Source organism: Rhinolophus ferrumequinum, chromosome 27 (genome assembly GCF_004115265.2).
Source record: "Rhinolophus ferrumequinum isolate MPI-CBG mRhiFer1 chromosome 27, mRhiFer1_v1.p, whole genome shotgun sequence".
Lineage (NCBI taxonomy): Eukaryota > Metazoa > Chordata > Mammalia > Chiroptera > Rhinolophidae > Rhinolophus > Rhinolophus ferrumequinum.
Genome location: NC_046310.1, coordinates 2,449,026 through 2,468,384, shown reverse-complemented (window position 1 = coordinate 2,468,384; position 19,359 = coordinate 2,449,026).

Here is a 19,359-nt window from a genome sequence, read left to right as displayed (position 1 = left end):
GGGGGGACGCCGGTGCCTCCGGTAGTATCGGTGGGCTCTGTCTACACGTCTGTAACTTGCAGTGAACAGATCAGTGGCGGGAAAGTGTCATCACATTTCCTTTATGATCTCACCGTAACTCCTAATTTTATGACAGAAGGTTTCCTTCTCTTCATTTGTGTGAGGAAAAGAGTTTTTCCTGCCACCTAGAAATTAAACCAAATGATACTTTCTTCTTTAATTCGAGTGGCATAAATCGTGTCTGGTTTCTATTTTATTAATGTTATGATTTCTATGTGTTACCCTATCAGAAACATAATTTATGAATACTATTACTTATTATATTATAATATCATGTTGTCATTATTATTTTTAACGATAAATTTGGGTATTCGATTACACATTTTTACAAAAATTCCAAGGACTAGAAAGGGATTTGGTTTTTCAGATGAGGAAGAGAAATGGATGTATTACTCATAGTAACTTTAAAAAAAGGAAATGTAGGACTCATATAGTGTATATTTAGTTCCCTGCTCTTTGATTCTCTTTTCAAAATACTTGCATATTTCTTTTTTACTAGTGCAAAATACAAAAACTGTTACCAAAAAATGGCAAAAATCTTAAAAACAAAATCTATGCCCTTTAGAAAAGATCCAGTTGTTGAATGTGAAAGGAATACAGTGAAACGCTTCTGATTTTTGGTCATACTTCACTTGAAAAAAATTTGATGTCGAGTGTTTTGAATAACTGCAATTACAAATTTAGCCAGTGTTCCGTGTCTATCTTTTTGGTTTCTCTTTTTTGCAGTTTCATTTCTACTCAGACTTCCTCTTCTCACCCATTCCATCATCACCTCCGCCTAGTTCAGCTACTAGTCTGCTCCTTCCTCCTTCTGCCTGTGCTGGTTTAGCCCTTGAATCTGAACGACAGTGAAAAGTAGGTTAATTCCTGGTTTCCTGAAGGCTTGCAGCTTCTAGGTATTTCAAAACCGGGAACTCCAATCTTTCAGGAAAAGAAAACGAGCTGATGCTTCTACTATGTATGTCACACACTCACTGTGGCTGGGCAGTGACGTGTAAAACAAATATAAGTCAAATACGGAGCGCCTTCTATTTTTTTATCTCTGCCACTAGCGAGGGCAGTGGTTCTCCTTATCCCTGTCTCATCCTCTGATTTCCTCCCCTCTCTCCCGCCAGTGGGTTGACCACACTACACATTTTATCTTCAACACCAAAAACCTTCCTCTGCAGCTTCAGTCAGACTCCTCCTTCTGCCTGGCAGAGCTGTCTCTTATTTGCCTAGAAAAGAAATCATTCAAAGCCTGCTTCCAAGGTCTACTTTAAAGGCCGGAACTTTCTAGATCCCTAGACCTACTGATCCCTCCTCCATTGGTAATCTTCAGCACTGTGTGCATACCTGTCGCAGGGCTTCCATTCTACCTTTTTCTATTGTTGTGAGCATCAGACATAATCAATAAAAGATGCGTTTTGTAATGACGGGCATATAGAAAGTCCTCAGTGTCAGCTGCTGGAGTGGTGAGGGGATCTGTGTGGTAACACTGAGTACTCTTACTGGCTGTCCTGGGGAGGACATGCAGCTTTCAAATGCTGGCTTAGGTCCTGAAGTCCGCGGCTTGCCCATGTCGAGATACGTATGAGAACCCTTAGAAGCCCTGTAAAGTTTGGCTTACTTGCATTTGCTTATTTTTGTTTGTTTCAAAGACATGTATAGTAATTCCATGTATCCTCAAGTTTGAGAACCACTGACAGACTGAAAGGAACAAAAGGAAAAGTGTCTGGGCTTCCAGGGTTTCTGGCTCTCCGACAGCCGACTCGCCTAATGGTGAATGGGGTGTGATGGGCGATTAGGAAATATTCCTGATTGTCTGAAATGTTTGCTTCATTCTGTTTGACTATCAACCTGTAACCATAGCATATGCCCTTCACTGTGCTTGGTTTTGTGAAGAATAATAGAGTAGCAAGTCACTCAGAGTTCGGCTTTAATATCGGGGTAGTAGCCTTCGCCCTTGATCTGCGAGATGTAGCCCTCCATCAAAGGAAAACAAGTTGCAAAAAATGCAATTTTTATGTGTCATAGTTTGGATCAGCCTACAGGTCTTAAGTTCTGGAAAATCCGTGTAGCCTATGGGGCACACATCCGTTGGCTTGAGCTCTGTAAATTTCTCAGTGCCACGGGCACCTGCGGTGTCCTACAGCAGGGGACACCCCTCCTGCCCCCCGTGACTGTGACGTAGCCATAGCACACAGCACTCAGCATGTGCACACAGCGCTTGACATTTTGCTGAACACTTACTCGCTTGTGCATTACAACTCGTTTGAACCTCACAGTCACACCGTGAACTAAACAGGACAGGCACAACTTTGCCCATTTCATAGATGAAGCAACGGAGATGCAGACGACTCGGGTCATTTGTCCCAGACATTTGGCTCCTGAAAGGTCACGTCAGGACCAGGATGTCACACTGACCCTTACCATGCGTTCTGCCCGATAGTCTGTCTTCCTGCTGAGAGAGGTAGGGATGAACCATCATGGGTTATCGTGGAAGACACTGAGTATGCTGCAGACGTGTTGGACTGTTTATATGCAGCAGGGGAGGCGGGAGGAGGGCGGTGTGTACAAACGTTTTTGTAGACATCCATCCTCAACAGCCACTGGCATTACCTTCTCCAGCCTGTTTGCCGACCTATCAGAGAAGGCGGTGAGTGGGCTTGAGATATGGGAGCTGAACATGGCTAGCCTGCAAGCAGGTTCTTTGAGTCACATAGGGTTCAGACACCCCCCTGCCGGAAGCACTTTTGCTGTATTGATGGTGTCCCAGGGGGCAGTGCCCTGCGTTGGGGTAAAAATTGCTTCTGGGGACTTAGGATATCACAAGATAGACGAGAAGAGGGTGTTTCCCAGCTCGTCTTCTAGAGAAGTGAGACTGCTTTGCACACCATCTGCTCATGACCACCCTCACTACAAACTGGTCGGGGAGGCATGGAAGGCGTGGTGTTCCCCTTTCCTTGCACCTTTCCCCTCCCCATGCTGTCCTTTCATGAGATCTCTCTCTTTTTTTTTTTTTTTTTTTTAAATCTTCTAGGAGTGCCGCAAATGCTCCTTTGACCTAGTTCCTCCATCCTGGGTATACAGGAGAGGGAAAGAAGAAGTACCCATTGAGCTACCCAAGTGACCCTGGAGAACGTTCAGGAAGCCTCAATGAAAGGAGGGGAAGGTGTCAAAGAGAAAGTGCCAAGAGCCAGACCCAGAGCAAGGCTGCCCAGCGCAGCCTTTGCCCTGGGACAGCCCTGTGCCCAGGTGCATTCTCTGGGTGCTGGGATACTCTGAGTCCTGCAGCTTTGGCTCCAAAGGTGTCATCTGCCCTTGGCCAAATCAGCACTGGGCGCAGTCGATGGAAGAGACGTTAGTGCAGGAAGCTGTGCAAAGATGTGAGGGAGCTTGCGAAAGCCACTTGAAGCTCGTCGTGTTAGGAACTCACACACAGAGGGAAGGTGGGTTGGAAAAGCAGTCTGGGGCAGGAGGAAGTGGGTGGAAATGGGCAGGAGGGGGAAGGGGCCCGAGGCTGCAGAGGGGGACTGAGGCACACATGAGTGGTGCCATGGAACAGCTTGGGGACAGCTCTTCTGCATAGAACACATTCCCATTCTCCTCGGAGGTAGGCACTGCTTCTCAGCTCATGCTCATAGCTCCACCGGAAGTCAAAACAGACACGAAATAATTGCATTAGTGCTTAGAAGTGATGTATATTTATGTAAGTAAAATCCACTAACCCAATCTGGAGGGTTCATCAATTTAAAGCCTGACATGGGTCAATGTCGAGCATCAAAAAAATAAAAATAATATAAAATATGTCTGGGCTCCGGAGCTGCTTGTGCCAAATGGCCGCCACCCCCACCAGTTGTGGGCAGCGCGTCCACAGTGACATGTGCTGTAAATGTGACCACCTGCTGAATGCTGAAAATGTAGGTAGTATGCATAAGAGCCTGTCAAAAGATCATGTCAATTATTTATTTTTTTAAATAATTGCATATTGAAAAAATATTTTGGCTGTACTGGGTGAAATATTATGTATAAGAACTCATTGCATCCTTCTCTTTACCTTTTTTTACTGTGACTAATAGAAAGTTCAGAATTACATACGTGGCTCATATAATGTTTGTATTGGTCTGTGGGCTCTTGAGCCTGGTTCTGCCATGTGTTTGCTGTGCGTCCTTGGGGGAGTTAGTCGGCTTCTCTGTGCCTCCAGTTCGTCAACTGTAAAGTAATTGAGTTGTGAAGATGAAAGGATTAGATATATGAAAAGCACTTAGAAAAATATCTGGGATGTAGAAAGTTTAGTTACTAATATTTCTATGTCTCTCTATTTACTGTAAAAAATACATGCACTTTTGTATATGCGGTACCAAAATGACATACAAAAGCATGAACTATTACAAAGTGCTTTTAGTATAGTTTGGTTTTTCTTTTGAATTTTTAGTAAAAGAGTTCCAGTGAAGTACAGTTACAAATCAGAGGTGAATCTTAAGGAAAATGTTAAATATGTGTTTCTGTATTTCCAGCCAACTGTTGTAGCTCTGAAAAGCATCTGCAGTATTTTGCTGACAGAATAAAAATTCAATGATTTTTCATAATACTTTCACAATCTTTTAAGAAGGTGAACTCCATAAAGCATCCTGGTTTTGTGGCAGGAAGCACAGAGTTCAGCGTCCAGCAGGTGGGGCAGGTGTTTTCATCCAAACAGACCAATGTTTTTGCTTGTTAACTGTAAATAAGGAAAAATCACACCGGAATGACTGACCTGCTTAATTAGAAGCTGCAGCTGATTTGTGTGTTTTCTTTTGCTAGTTTCTTCTCCTGGACTAATTTTAATTTGCTTAGAAGTGAACCTAAAACCTATATCACGTGGACACTTCTAAAGACAGGGAAAATCCAGAATCTGGAGGAGTGCAACCTAAAAGAGAAATGAGAAATGGAAGCATTGCACCTGCTTAATTAAGAGACGTGGCAGGGCGTGAAGGGTGCGGTTTGTTAGTCTGGAATTTCTTGCACAGATAGAAACCTACCCATGTAAGCCGGACAGGTAAAGAGGCTTCGACTAGCAGGAGAGTTCTCTTCACGTGACCCATACTGTTGTCCCAGGGTGTTTTTAGGGGGCTGATTCTAATTTTGGGCCCCTCAATTTATTTACAATGAGCTTGATGCTTATTGAGAGAACACCAAGAATGGTTAAAAGATTAGGAGATGAAATATCTGAGAATAGAGAACTTTAATACAGCTTTAGTCCTTAAGACAATAAACCCACAAAGTTTTTAAACTGGCAAAGAGATGAGTGAACGTTTAGTACGATTGGAAATGACAAACAAGGCTGAGGCAATGAGTATACCCCCTGAAGCCAGACGTCAGCCTGCGATCATCTCAGCTGAATGCCTGAGACTCCAGCACCATTCTTCAGCCTCGTGCCGCCTTCATTCGTATCATGTGTGCCATTTTTGGAGGAAGGGGACAGAGGTCTTCTGCTGTGTACCCACAGCACCCATGCGTCTCTCCAGAATGAGGCCAGCCCTCTGTTGGATGGGTTTCCACTTACCTGTGGGCCTGTCTGGATCTCCAAGGACAGGAACCCAAGTTGTCTGTACCATCCTGGAACCTGGCACTGTCCTTGGCACATTGCAGTAGGCACTTAAGAAATGTGTGTTGCCTGAATGCATGGCTAAACGCAGGAAAGCTTCATTTTCTTGGAAGGACATTTTAGAATACTTTGAGCAAGGATTTTGTTGCCGTTATGGCCGTTATCAAATGGTTCCTTAATGAACCTCGATTTTAAGACTAAGGATAAGAGAGGATGATGCTGTGTTGCCAAAGGAGTTTTAGAATCAGACAGCTCTGTCTGTGGCTCAGGCAAGTCACCTGACCTTCCGGAAGCTCCTCTTCTTCCCTTTCACATGGAGGGATGAGTAATGCCTAGTTTCTGCCCTCGGTGATTGTAAGCTTGTACATTAAATGCAATGACACTTAAAGTCGTCCAGTTAAGTGTCTATCACAATGTAAGCACTTCATTCATTCATTCATTCATTCAGCAAGTATCTACTGGTACACGATAGGCTCTGTTCTGGGTGTTAAGGACCTAGTAGAGAACAGGGTCCTTGTCGTTAGTCTAAGGTAAAAAGCTTATTACACATTACCTGCCCATGACCAGGAGGCCAGTTCCTGGGGTGGCTGTTATGGACCAGTCAGCACCTGTCTAATGTAGGGTGTTGGGAAGGCAGGTGACCGGTGCCCACCGCTCTGGAGTCTGAAGGAGTCCTGAGCATGGTGTGGCCTGGAGATTGACTTGGGATTTGGGTCCTTGCTTTAGAACTCTCCCTGTCGGCCCTGAGCTCCCCGTGTTGGAAAGCTCATCTGACTGCGAAGAGCTTCCACACCTCCTGGCTGAGATGGGTAGCTTTGATTAGATTTGGGACGAAAGCATTTGGAACAGTTTACCTTAGCCCTTTCTTCAAGCTGCTATCGCTTTCTAGAACTTAGGTGTATTAAGGAAAGCCAAGTACTGAGTAAGAGGAAGCAGAGCTCTTGGCAGTGGTTTAGCGCTCCATGGTTTCGCTTTTACGACCTGGCTGCCTTCACAGCTTCTGGATCTGCTGCCAGAATGGGCACTCATTTCTTTGTACCGCCTTTGTGCCTCTTCTCTCCTCACTGGGACCTCCGGAGGGACGACGAGACACACAGAAGCACGTGGTACCCCTCAGCATGCAATCTGGAAAAGTCAGGAGGCCCCAATTCAAACACAGGTCCTAGGAGAAACCAAGGAGCCCTCCAAACCAGCAAGTGGGAAAAGGTAGCAGATCCAGAGCGAGTGTCGTGTTCTGTCTTTTTTTCTACCCCTCATTGGTTTCTTACTCACACGGGTCCGCCAGAAGGGCTATATCTGGGAGCAGTTTCTCTGGCAGAGGTTTTACTTTCTTAATTTAGGGAGAAGAAGAACTGGAGAAAGAAATGGTTACAGAGGTGATAAGGTTATAGTAAAAAAAAATATATATATATATGATCACAGGCAGATTCTGATTTTTTTTTAGCTTGATTAGAAAATTTTAAGTTTGATAACTTTGAAAGAGTATTAAAGTCTAAATTAAGTAATGAAATAATTGATTTTGTTGGAGAGATTTGTGTCTCTAGAGGTTAATGGTTTCACTAGAAGTATAATACAGGAGTACAGGCTGCCAGAAGGTGAACAGTTTTTTTCCTCTCCTCCAAGGACTTCAACTAATTTCTTTCTCTTTCTTTCTTTCTTTCTTTCTTTCTTTCTTTCTTTCTTTCTTTCTTCCTTCCTTCCTTCCTTCCTTCCTTCCTTCCTTCCTTCCTTCCTTCCTTTCTTTCTTTTCTTCCTCTCTCCCTTCCTCCCTTCCTTTCTTCCTTCCTTCCTTCCTTCCTTCTTTCCTTCCTTTCTTTCTCATAAGTAATGTCCTAAAGGTCATACAGCTAAACAATGGCACTCAAGGAATTTGCACGCAGGTCTGTCTAAGTCAAGGTCAGGATCCATCCCATTTATGCCAACACCTCCTCCGCTACTGGGTTCCCTGTGCAAACTTGGCCTCCTTTAAGGTCTCAGGTATTTTTTGAACCATGTGCATTGCATTTTCCAGAACAAATAATGCAAGTCACCACAGAGTTAAAGCTGAAGAGTTTAGGAAAGAAATCCAAATTTTGTCCGAAAACATATGTGTAGCAAATAGAGGCGATCCCGTCTGGTTGAGTGTAAGATTCATCCTGCCCAATCTGACACTGACATTGGGACCCCCAGCTTACACAGAACAATGCTGCCTTTCCCAGGACCAACATGGTACTGAAGGAATAAACGAGCCTGTGACCGAGGTGGAATAAGTGAGTCAAAAGGGATTAGGCCTCGAGCTGGTATTAGAGGAGGGAAAGGGAATGAAAAAAAGCAGTTCATAAAAAAGACGGCGTGATCGTACCTAGTGTGTGCCTATCATGACTTCCTTTAAGTGAGTTTAAAATCTGTTGTTGTCAATAGCCAGTCTCGTGAGTTGTCCATAGACCTGGGCTGGTAGGTAGCAGTGACTGCTGGAGGAGTAGAAGGGGAAAGTCTGTGGGTTTGGGGAGGATGGTCTTTTGGAGAGCCACATCCAATTGCCTGGACAGTGGTTTGATCCATTACTCAGAGAAATGTGACCACAACTATGTTAGAGGGTCATCACGTGCTGTTCTTTGGTCACACCACAGCTGCAGGCCTGGCGGGGAGAAATCTGTCTCTGTGAATGTGTTTAGTTGGAAGTGAAGATGGGAGTAGGGAAATGGAGGCAGGAGAGGGAAACTGGAATTATTCAACAGGGAGTTTTCTTGACTTAAATGAGCCTTCCGAATATATTAACCTTGTGGCAAAGCCCACTGTGTGACACCAAAGCCTCCTGTGTGAAAACTATCCATAGCCAGGCAGAAATGTTCACAGATGCACTGGGTGTGGTTGCCTGTGTCGGTGGTGTTGAGAAAAAGGAAGTGCAGGGGTGAGTGTGTGTGTGTGTGTGTGTGTCTGTGCGTGCGCTGTGAATTTCACACTGTGTGGGGGACTTTTCATGTGTGTTTCCGGGTGACACAGGGGAAGATGGGTGCGGGGAAGACGTGAAGGAAGTCCAGTGAGTGTGTCACATCTGCACACTTCACAGTCAGCTTGTGACGCTTTCAGGGTGCCCACTGTCACTCTCCATTTCTTCAGGCCTGGGAGTGATTGTCATTAATTACCTGTTTGGTTTTACTCCCATATTTTTGGGTTACCCCACCTGTTTTTAATTTTCTCTCAATTACCAAAGCAATATAAGGTCCACGAAGAAAATTTGGAAAACACAGAGGACAGGGGAAATAAAATAAAACGGGCCCGTAATTCTGTCACCATGCAGTTACCGCGATTAACATTTTTTTATGTGTACCCTTCCAAGTCCTTAGTTTTACAAAACTGGGGTGATAGACGTGCTGTGCTGGGTTATAACCTGCGTTCCCCGACCTTTAGATCTATTTTCATGTGTCAGATCCTCCAGTGACCAGTGTGCTTTAGTGTCCACCCTCACGCAGGACCTCCCCTCCGTCCACGGACATTATCTGTCATGTGCCCTCTCTCAGCAGTTTCCCCATGTCTCCTGAAGGCGCCCGACCCTTCCAGAAAGCCACTTCCTTTCTTATCCATTCAAACCCCTGTTTGTAATCACCTGGGAAAGGCTTGAATGCCAAAACAAACAAACAAACAAAACAAAAACAAAACCCAAGCTACCTTCCTGTTCTCAGTGAAATGTTTCTGGAGAGAAACATACATCCGATCTGAGTCCTCAAACATGGTCTCCCTCTAACATGACAGGTGCTCCTACACCGAGGCCCCTGCGTGTCTCCTTGCAGCTCATTCCTTTATCTTCTTTCAGATGTCACTAAACTTAGAGAAAGCATCTCTGTGCCCCGTGCCCTGTGTAGAAGTGACGGAGTCATTCATCTCCCTCTTAGCCTGTAGGCTCCTCAAAGAGAAGCACCAGATCTAGCGGAGTTTTGTCACATAGTAAATGCTCAGTAAACATCTGCTACATAAAAGAATACGTGAATGAAAATCTGCTTTTCCCTTTTTCTCCAGTTGGCAGAGGGCTTTCACCTACAGTGTCATATTTGATTCCTTTAAAAAAAAAATCTCTGTGATATCGCCTTGGTGACACTCTCTTGGCTATTCTTGGCTATTCTATATCTATTTTGAGCAGCGTCTGGCCATATTCACAGCGCTGGCAGGGGACCCCAGCAGCTTAGCATTACTCTTTCTCTGTCATTCCTCTCACACGTCCCACCAAAGCAGTTCTAGAAGCAGAAGACACTGTCAGTCCGGATGGGATGGGGTGCTGAGGGAGCATGACATTTCGGTGAAGTTGCCAAAATTTGGTTAAGATCATCTTACAACATGTACAGATTTTGTGCATTACTCCACAACAGCTGGTTTGATGTTATCTTTTAAAATGACTTACAAGTCAATTTACTTTAAATTATTTGACTCCCACTCTGCCCCTCCCTCAAGTCAAGCTGCTGCCTTGGGAAAGGCCTGGCATTGATCCCGAGAAGTCCCAGAGCCTCTGCACCCATCCGTGTGCAAGGTTTGTTTCCACCCCACCTGAGAAGCAGCAGACTGTCCCTGCAGCCTGTCCCCCTGTGGGTCACAGGCAGAACTCAGTGTTGTGCTCTGTGGGGCCAGGGAGGGGAACCAGAAGCCCCATCTCAGGTAAGCAGCACACGTTCCCATGCAGGCTTGCCAAGCGTGTCCTAGCTCCAAGGTCATGGTAGATGTGCAGCCTCTGTCAGGCTTTAAGACATCTCACACCTGGATGGAGAGAAACTCTTCCTGACTCTCCCAGATCCATAACCACACTGCCCCTCCCCTCATTGGAACAACTGGTGTACCTCTTGTGGAAAACTATGGAATTGACTCCCTACCTTTGGGGTATGTCATGTCCCCTAGAGAGAAAAAAGCTAATAAATGTTTATGTTTCCAAAATGAAAAAAAAGGAACTAGAGAAGACAAAGTTTCATGTTACTCGACACCTAGATACACCTGCTCAGCCTTTCGGAGGCCTGAGTCCTCACAAAAGGATAAGAAACGTACTATGAGAAACCTCAGTGCATATTTTGATTGCATTACCCAGGGATTTCCATTTTGCGCAGCAGTAAAAGACAGGAAATCTTCTGTCATGTATGGCAGATTATTTATGGGCAATAGAATTCTCGAAACTCTGGCTTTCTGCTCTATAAAGTTGTCTCCCAATGTACTAGTCACACATAAGCACTCTCCTTCCCATAGCTTCTCATAATGACCTTTTCGATAAACATTTTCTTCTATCACCAAAAAAAAAAAAAAAAAATGTAAATAACCTGTTTTGATTTACCATGTTTCCCGAAAATAAGACCTAGCTGGACAATCAGCTCTAATGCGTCTTTTGGAGCAAAAATTAATGTAAGACCCGGTCTATATTTTACTATAAGACCGGGTATATAATATAATATAATGCCGGGTCTTATATTAATTTTTGCTCCAAAAGATGCATTAGAGCTGATGGTCCAGCTAGGTCTTATTTTCGGGGAAACACAGTATTTGCTGAAAAATCATAAATAGCAAGAGCACTGTCTTCTTCTGAGGGCCTAAACTACAGTCATGTGACAAGAACGTGAGCTCGAAAGGCCGCGTTCAGAAATGACAAACTTGAGTTCCTTTTGACACTTATCTTAGTTTTAATCATCATTTGTTCCGTTGCATTTTGCTGTGTAAAAACTGGATCCCTCTCTGCTGGAGACGTTTCCCTCCCCCCCCCCCATTTAAGTTACCAGAGTGTCCAGAATTCCAGAACTGTGGAAGACAATACAAGTTAAAATGAGTAAACCAAATGTTCAAAACGTAATCAGTCGTTATCTGGGCCTCGGACCCTTTCTGCTTAGGAGGGGCACGTGGGAGGCTGAAGATCTGAAGCAAGAGTTTCGTGTTAGAATTTTCTTCTCTAGATAGACTAAAACCATATCCTATGAGTTGTGACTTGGGGAATACAACTTTATAGCTTTCTTTGAAAACGCTGATTGTATAGCAAAGCACACATAACACAGACCCCGGGGGTAGGGGGGTGCAGAAGCGTTTGTCCCTTCCTCCAGTATCAGCTTCCTTGGTGCCACCCTGCTAGGTGGCTGCAAGCCAGGTCTTGTGACAGACAACTGCATGACTCCGTGTTGACTGGCAGTGCAGACTTTGGCTCCATGAAGTCTGGAGAATGAGTCGGGGGTGGAGGGGCTAAGGCGTTACCTGCCGGACTTCAGTGGACCTTTGTCTGCTGCCCCCAGGAAAAAACAATTTAATAACAGGCAGTTTCCCCTGCGTGATCAGAGTGGACTCGGGAGGCTCTGGTTGAGACACACCGGCACAGTCAGCCCGCAGATGGGTGGCTTTCGTTAGTATTTTATTTATAAAGTTAGCTTTTCAGGGTCCCTTTGTGACTGAATATGGAATTTCATAGTCTCTACTACTGACCTCTGGTACAGAGAGGAGCCCTCGATTTTGCCTAGAATGTCTGGCTGCGCCTGTGAGATACCAACGTGACCCCGAGGCAAATGCAATATACCGGCGATTTTGACTGCATCACAGTTCTGACGTTGATGTTTTAAGCGAGCCGACCGGTTGAACACGAACCGTTAGTGAGCCCAGACTCAAGGTCCAAATGGGGTTTTTACTGCGTGCCTGTGTGAGTGGCCTTTTTATACAGATTCTATTGGGAAAAAACTACTTATTTGTATTAACTTGTAAGAGCTGTAACAGAGAGCAATATTCGTCTCATTGAGTTCAAATCCACGTATTAAATTTACTTGGAATAAACAGGTTTATCGGTGATGATTATTGTCACATGAGTCATCATTGAAAATATCAGTTGATACATTGTCATTGACGATGAGGCTTTTTCTACTGCTCTAGGTGCTTGTTGTATATGCTCATCTATTTCTCTTAAATTCAGGGTGTGGCAGAATGTCTTTTTTGTTAGGGTGATAACAGAGAAGCAGTTGGTCTTCATTTCCGGAGGGCGGGGGGCTTTGAAAGAAATTAGGATCATCTTAAGCCGTTTTATTTCCTTATTTTGATAATGTTTCATCCTAGTCAAAAGAGACAAGGGCTATTTCTGACTCAGTGAAAAGCAAATCATCTAATTTGTACCAGGATTTAGGAGCATTTAGGGCACCCGAATTAAAAATAAAATAGAAGCAGAACAAAGCATAGGGACGTTCCAAAACCTACTCCCAGGTTGCAAGTGTTTCCTTCCCCGGCCCCGCCCACTTCTCTCCCCGGCCCCGCCCACCTCTCTGCCCCGCCCCTGTAAGTCACCAGAGTCGCCTGGCCTTTTGCTACCTTCTTTCTCTCTGTCACACCCACAACGTCTGCATCTTCACTCCAGCCTCACTTCTTACATTTTTCTGTCTTTTAAATGCCTTTTCATATTTTTTTTTTTAAGGGAAAGAAAAAAGGTGGAGCGAGAGCTAATTACCTCCTGCCCTTTTTCTCCCTCTCTCCTTGCCTCCTCCACCCCCGCGGAGAGAACAGGTTCAGAAACTTAGGATCCACACTCCTAGGCCTTCTTAACCTACATGCGACTCTCAGTTTTCTGCTCTGATTTGGGAAAATGATATCACATCCTTGTCTAATTTGGGATCCAAGGAGGAAAGCTTTCAATAGCTCACCCTGAAATAGAGTGCTTGCTGTGGGTATTTTTGTTTTGTTTAATCAGATTAATGAAATTCCCTATTATTTCTAGTTCAATGAGAGTATTGAATAGATATTGACTTCTATTGAATGCCTTTTCTGTTTCTACGGAAACAATGACATACTTTTTCCCCTTATTGCCTTGATTTGGTGACTTGCTTTAGTCTTTAAGGGGAAATGCCTGTCTGGAATGAGTATCTGTAGTAGCACACTCTTCTTTATTCCTGATAGTTGTTTTTTACCTTGTAAAAAAAATTGTCAGTCAGCATGGGTTTATCACTTTTATAACTCTCTTTAAAGAAACATTTGGGTTTGTTAATTCTGTAATACATTTTTCTCGCATTTCGTTCTGCCTTTATATTTATTTCCTTTCTTTTACTTTCTTTGGGTTCCATTTGCTCTTCTTTTTCAAGTGTCTTTAAAAGGATATGTAGATCAGTGAAAACCATTTGCTGTTTTTCAGTCTTTCTTCTTTTCTAAAATATTCATCAGTGTTATCAATTTTCCTCTAAGCATGGCTTTAGCTACTTCTCAAGGTCTTGATATGCCACATTTTAATTCTCATTGATCTCATCTACATATTTTTAAAAATTATTTGCCCCATGGGTTATTTAGAAATATATTATCTAGTTTTTAAACATTTAGGTATTTTGTACTTACCTTTTTTCTATTGATTTCTAGTTTTGCACAGTAATCAAAGAACATACTTTATGGAACATGCTATTATAGAAGCAAAATCATCATCGCGCTTTATTTGCATTTTCTTGAATACTAGTGCAAGTTTTCATTTTGGGGGAATATTTGTCTTTTGTTCAGAAATTTTAAATTTGACACAGTCCGACTTTACTTATTTTCTTTATAATTTGTATCTCTTATTTCATGTTTCAGAAAATTATGCCCTATCTTGACATCCTAAAGATAACCTAGCCCATTTTGTTTTTAAAATGTCTGTGATAGTAAAAGAACATCCTAACCAAATAAAATACGAAGGCAACATACATAAACCAGGACTAGTCTAAGCAGCAAATAAATGCTATCACCCTACCCGGGACCGACCCCCACACACTCCTTTTTTTCTTTAATCTCATATCTTAGCTCATCTGTCCACATTGAATCAGGACTTCCTAACAACAGTAGTTAACATTTATTATTGGTTACGTGTTAGGAACTAACGAAATGCTTTACAGACACATTTTATTTAATTCCGACACTAACTATGAAGCAGGTATTGTTGTCATCCCTGTTTTACAAATGATGAAATGTCATGCTAAAAGTAAGGCGTCCTGTAAGCCACAGAACCCACGCTTGAATTCGGGCTGCCTATTCCAGAATCTGAAACTTAGCCACGTGGAGCGGTAAGACCATTGCTAGCACACAAAGAAGCGTAGTATTTACTCTCTCTGCCTTCGGGATTCTCTCATTGTGCTTTTCTTCTTCCATCTACCGTTCCCTGTTTCCATTCCTTTGGGTTTGATGTGGATTCTGACTTTTTGCTGAGACTCTTTGAATTGACAGCTCTGTTTTAATGATCTGCTTAGCTGTGATTTAGTACAAACTTTTCCTTGCTGCATACTACCTTTGGCTCCATTTCCACACTCTGGGGCTTCACTCCATCCAGTGCGTGGGGCTGAGTCTATTACTTGCCTAACAGAGAATATTAAATGAGCATGTGCTATACTCTTCCTATAACTCTGAAAATGACTTGTGACACATCCAATACCTCCTGGAAATACCATGTATTCACTTGTTTCTCCATTCATTTAATCAGTTCTCTCTCTCTCTCTCTCCCTCCCTCTCTCTTGCTTCTATTCTTGAATTTGTCAGTCATCTATCAGTGTTGAGCTGGCCCATTCTAAGCACTGGGCATACAGAGAGGAACAGGGTATGTGCCTAGCCTTGTGGAGCTCATATTCCAACTGAGAAGACAGTGTTTTAAACGTCTTGATGGTAATCATTGAGGCTGCATAGCATAATATTCTGGATGCATCAGGGCTGTCTTCACAAAAGAGGCAACAAATAAGCTAAGCCTTCAAAGGTATGTTTTTCAGGTGGACGGGAGTGCTGGGAACTAGGGCTTACATCAGAATGCTAGATCTCCACGTGTCGCCTAAAAATTAAATGGAATTAAGGAGAGGGAAAGAGCTTGGACGATCCTCGAAAAAGGGTTTGTGATCTTGGAAAAAGCACAGAAAATAGGATGATTATTATGTCACATTATTTTATCTGAGCCTTTACTTTCTTTCCTGAGTCCCTCTTTTTATTTCTTAGCGTGGTTTTGGTAACCACAATGCTGGTGACGGTTTATCAATAACTCCTGTGTCCAACACAGCGCATTATAGAAGTCTGCTGCAGTCAAGTGAAACCCTAAGAACCGACAAGGTCCCTGCAGACCTGAGGGCATTCAGGCCGAGGGTCCATTTAACTCGTCTTATCTGCTGTCAGTGTATAGTAACTCAGTGAGCTATTTTACGTGCTTAAATGCCAATTTCTAGGGACCTTTCTTGATAAGTTACCAAAGTATTAATAAGAGGAATTATTTTAGAAAACTCAATTACTTTAGCCAGGTTGAAAAAAATCAGCATATGTGTTGATTTTATATGCATATGTAGTTTCTACCACATACCTCTTATGTAGAAAAATGGCATCCAACAATAAATTTAGACCCCTAAAATATTTTCCTTTATATTTAGTTTGCCTGTAAAATGAGGCCTAGTCAAAACACTAAGAACATTTTTTGTTTGTCATACAACCATTACTTTATCTCTTTCCTGAATTAAAAAAGACTTTTAACTTTATATTATTGAAATTGAGCTGCCCCTACTAAAAAGGTCACACTTATGCATATTATTAACATCTAAGTTCATGTGAATTCAAGTCCAATTATTTCTTTTCAGCTCTCCAAAAAGGCATAGCACTTCTAAGGAACCTGAAATTGTCCATTTTTTGCTCCATCTAATATTTTCTTAATTTCTTGGTTAACTCTTTATTCCCAAATACAAAATCAAATGATTAGTTTTGTTATTCAATTACTTCACAAATGCATTATTTTTTAAAAAAGTAATAAAATTGAGAGAGAGAGAGAGAGAGAGAGAGAGAGAGAGAGAGAGAGAAAGAAAGAGAAGAAAAGAACAGATTGCTCTCCTCTTTACCAAATTAAAAATGACAAAAGTCTTTTTTAAAGAAAAGTACCTAACAATCTTTTTCCAGTCCAGAGTTGTAGGTCATTTTTTTGAGTGGTTATAAGAGGAAATACTCGTAGGTTTAATCTGTAGTAGAAATGATTAGATTAGATATTACATAAGCTGAGCTATTATAAGAAAAGATAAAGAATTATCTATGTTCCACTAAATTTGGAAGCAAAAGGTAGTTTAAGAATAGTTCTGGTCTGGGTCCCCTAATTAAATTTTATTTGCAAAAACAGACCCCTCCAAAAGAAAGCAGCTTTACCTGGGATAACATGGAATTACTGAAAAATCATAAACTCAGAGTGGAAGAAAAAAATAACAAAACGTAAAGCTCATTTCGAATAAATTTCCAGCCCAGATTTGGAACGTCCCCTAACTACCTCTGATGGATATTTGTGCCAGCCACTGAAAACATATTTTAATACACAGTTATTGACAGGCATTTTTAAGCATTCACCTCTAATTTCTGAATATTATTTACTCATTATATAAGTTTTCAAATGTACTCAGATACAATAAAATATGCACCAAACTTTAAAAATAAATGGATGAGGTAAAGATCAAATAAAAATAATTTATAATAGATCTTATTTTATTATGAACAATTCAAAACCTTTTAATTACTCTGAACTATTATTACATGCAAGGTAAAATATCAAAACTTCTATTTTCACAAAGATGTATAAAAATATTTTCATACATGGAAAATATGGAAATGCTTCATTATTGTCAAAAATTTTACGACAATGCAATTCTGATACTTACCTTTAATGGTTGTCATAATTGAAAAAAATATATGCCAACTTGATCTATAGATCCGAAAGAAAAAGCAACATGTTACTAACTGTGCTTATTAAATTATGGTACTAAATTTCATCCAGCAATGAAACAAAGGATTTTGTTGAAATTTATCCAGTAATTCCTGCCATCCCTGGTGTCCATGAGCTACTTTTGCATGGTATTTGGAAGATTTGGAGTTTCCTGTTTTTGAAAATGAATTTAAACTCTGCAGACATTGTATGGGAAAATCTAAGTTTAGAACACTACGCTGATACATTTTTAAAGATGCCACATCCTTTGTGGCGAATCAAAGCACCAAATTTGGAAACATTTTTATCCATCCAGTTTAATGTGCAGAAAATGAATATCTGCATCTCTCTGTTGACCTCCCTTTGCTGTGAAAGCGTCACATAGCTCTCAGGACACCTTCGCCTCCTGACACCGACAGGGACCAGGCTCAACTCTTCTCTTCAGTAATAGTACAACACCTCTTTCTTAGTTAAAAATTGCATGTTGTCATTTCTGCTTCCTTCACCTCGGTGGATTGCCTTCAGTGTCCCCTGAGCTGGGCACATTCCCGTTTTGCAGACCACAATCTGGACTCCATGCAGGTCACCTGGTCTGGTGATGGGGTACTCATTTAATGGGTCACGTTTTGGGGGTACAGGTCTGCCTGATTAGCAAATTTCTTTTTCTGTTCAATGACTATTTCCCCTCTCTTAAATCCTACTCTTGGTCTTGGTCCGGTATACTGGGAATGGTAAACCCGTGTTCAGAGTGAGTATTGCAGGGCTAGCTCAGTTTCCCACTCAGTGCAAGGGTCGGGTTGTCAGATTTAGCAATCAAAACATAGGGCACCCAATTAAATGCGAATTTTGAATAAATCATATATTTTAAAGTATAAATATGTCCCAAATGCTGGCCAGTACTGGGTGTCCTGTATTCTCTCTGGAAACTCCGCGTAGGGGACCTCTCTGCAGGAATTGTAGCACGTGGGTAGCCAGCTGCTCCCTTCTCTGAATAGATGGAAATACGTCTTGGTGTACAGGGGAGTAATTGATTGTCGGTGGAGTACAAGTGCACGTAAAGATAGAAATTCGCTAAGAGGACATTTTTCTTTTTTCTTGGTCTGATGAAATGTAAATTATCCAATGTCCTGACATAGTCGGTCCTCAGGAGGCTTGTGGCATGACAACAAAGCTGATGCAGAAACTGAACTTGAGACCCTGAGGATCCAGACCTCCTGGGTCACTCGTAAGGAAGGTGCACTAAGCATTGTTAAGTGAGACAGCTGAGGGCACAGAACAGGGTGGTGAGCTGGACGCACAGCCTGTGTTTCTGCACTTCTGGTCAGAGAGAGTCTTCTTCGCTGACCACAGAATGTTCTCCAAGCTTCCTAAGGGGTGCATTCAGCCTGCCTACACACCCACGTGCCCCAAAGCAGCAGCTGGCCTGGCACACAACTTGTTCCCAGACTTTGGAGCGGGCATTCATTTCCAAAGCCGCTCCCAAAATGCACCTGTCCACTGACTGCCCAGAGACAAATTCACCATCAAAAGGCCTTTCCAGTCAGGAACGGAGAAGGCATTTGCCACTCTGCCATCGTCTGAAATATGAGTTGGAAGAGGAAATAAAGGCTCCTTTGAACTGAAAGCATCACTGAACATATAGCTATTTGTTTTGTGGTCGCTTTGGAGACTGACAGAAATGGGCTGTGGATGCAGGCGGAGAAGCTGTGACCCCAATGACCAAGTCCGTCTGTTATGGGCACGTTCTGCTCAGCACTCAGGGGTCCTTCTGCAGGTCTCGAGGCTTCTTACCGTGTAGCCTTCTACTTCCCTGGACTCTGTCCTGCACACCAGCCCTGTTGGTCTCCCCGGAACTCTTGGACCCATCTCCTCAACTCAGGGAATTTTCTAGGCTCCACCTGAGCTCCTCCCCCACTGACCCAGGGCCTGGAGTCTCCTTCAAATCAGTGAGCTGAGGCAACTGTAGAATTTTCCTTTGAAATTATCCATGAGTAATGCAATTTCTAAATGAAGCAAACAGTTTATTTATCAGGCGTGTTTTTTTGTAGCCTTGGAGAAGAAGTGGTGTGAGCATTTTCAAGGGTTGGAAAGAGTGTGGAAGTGG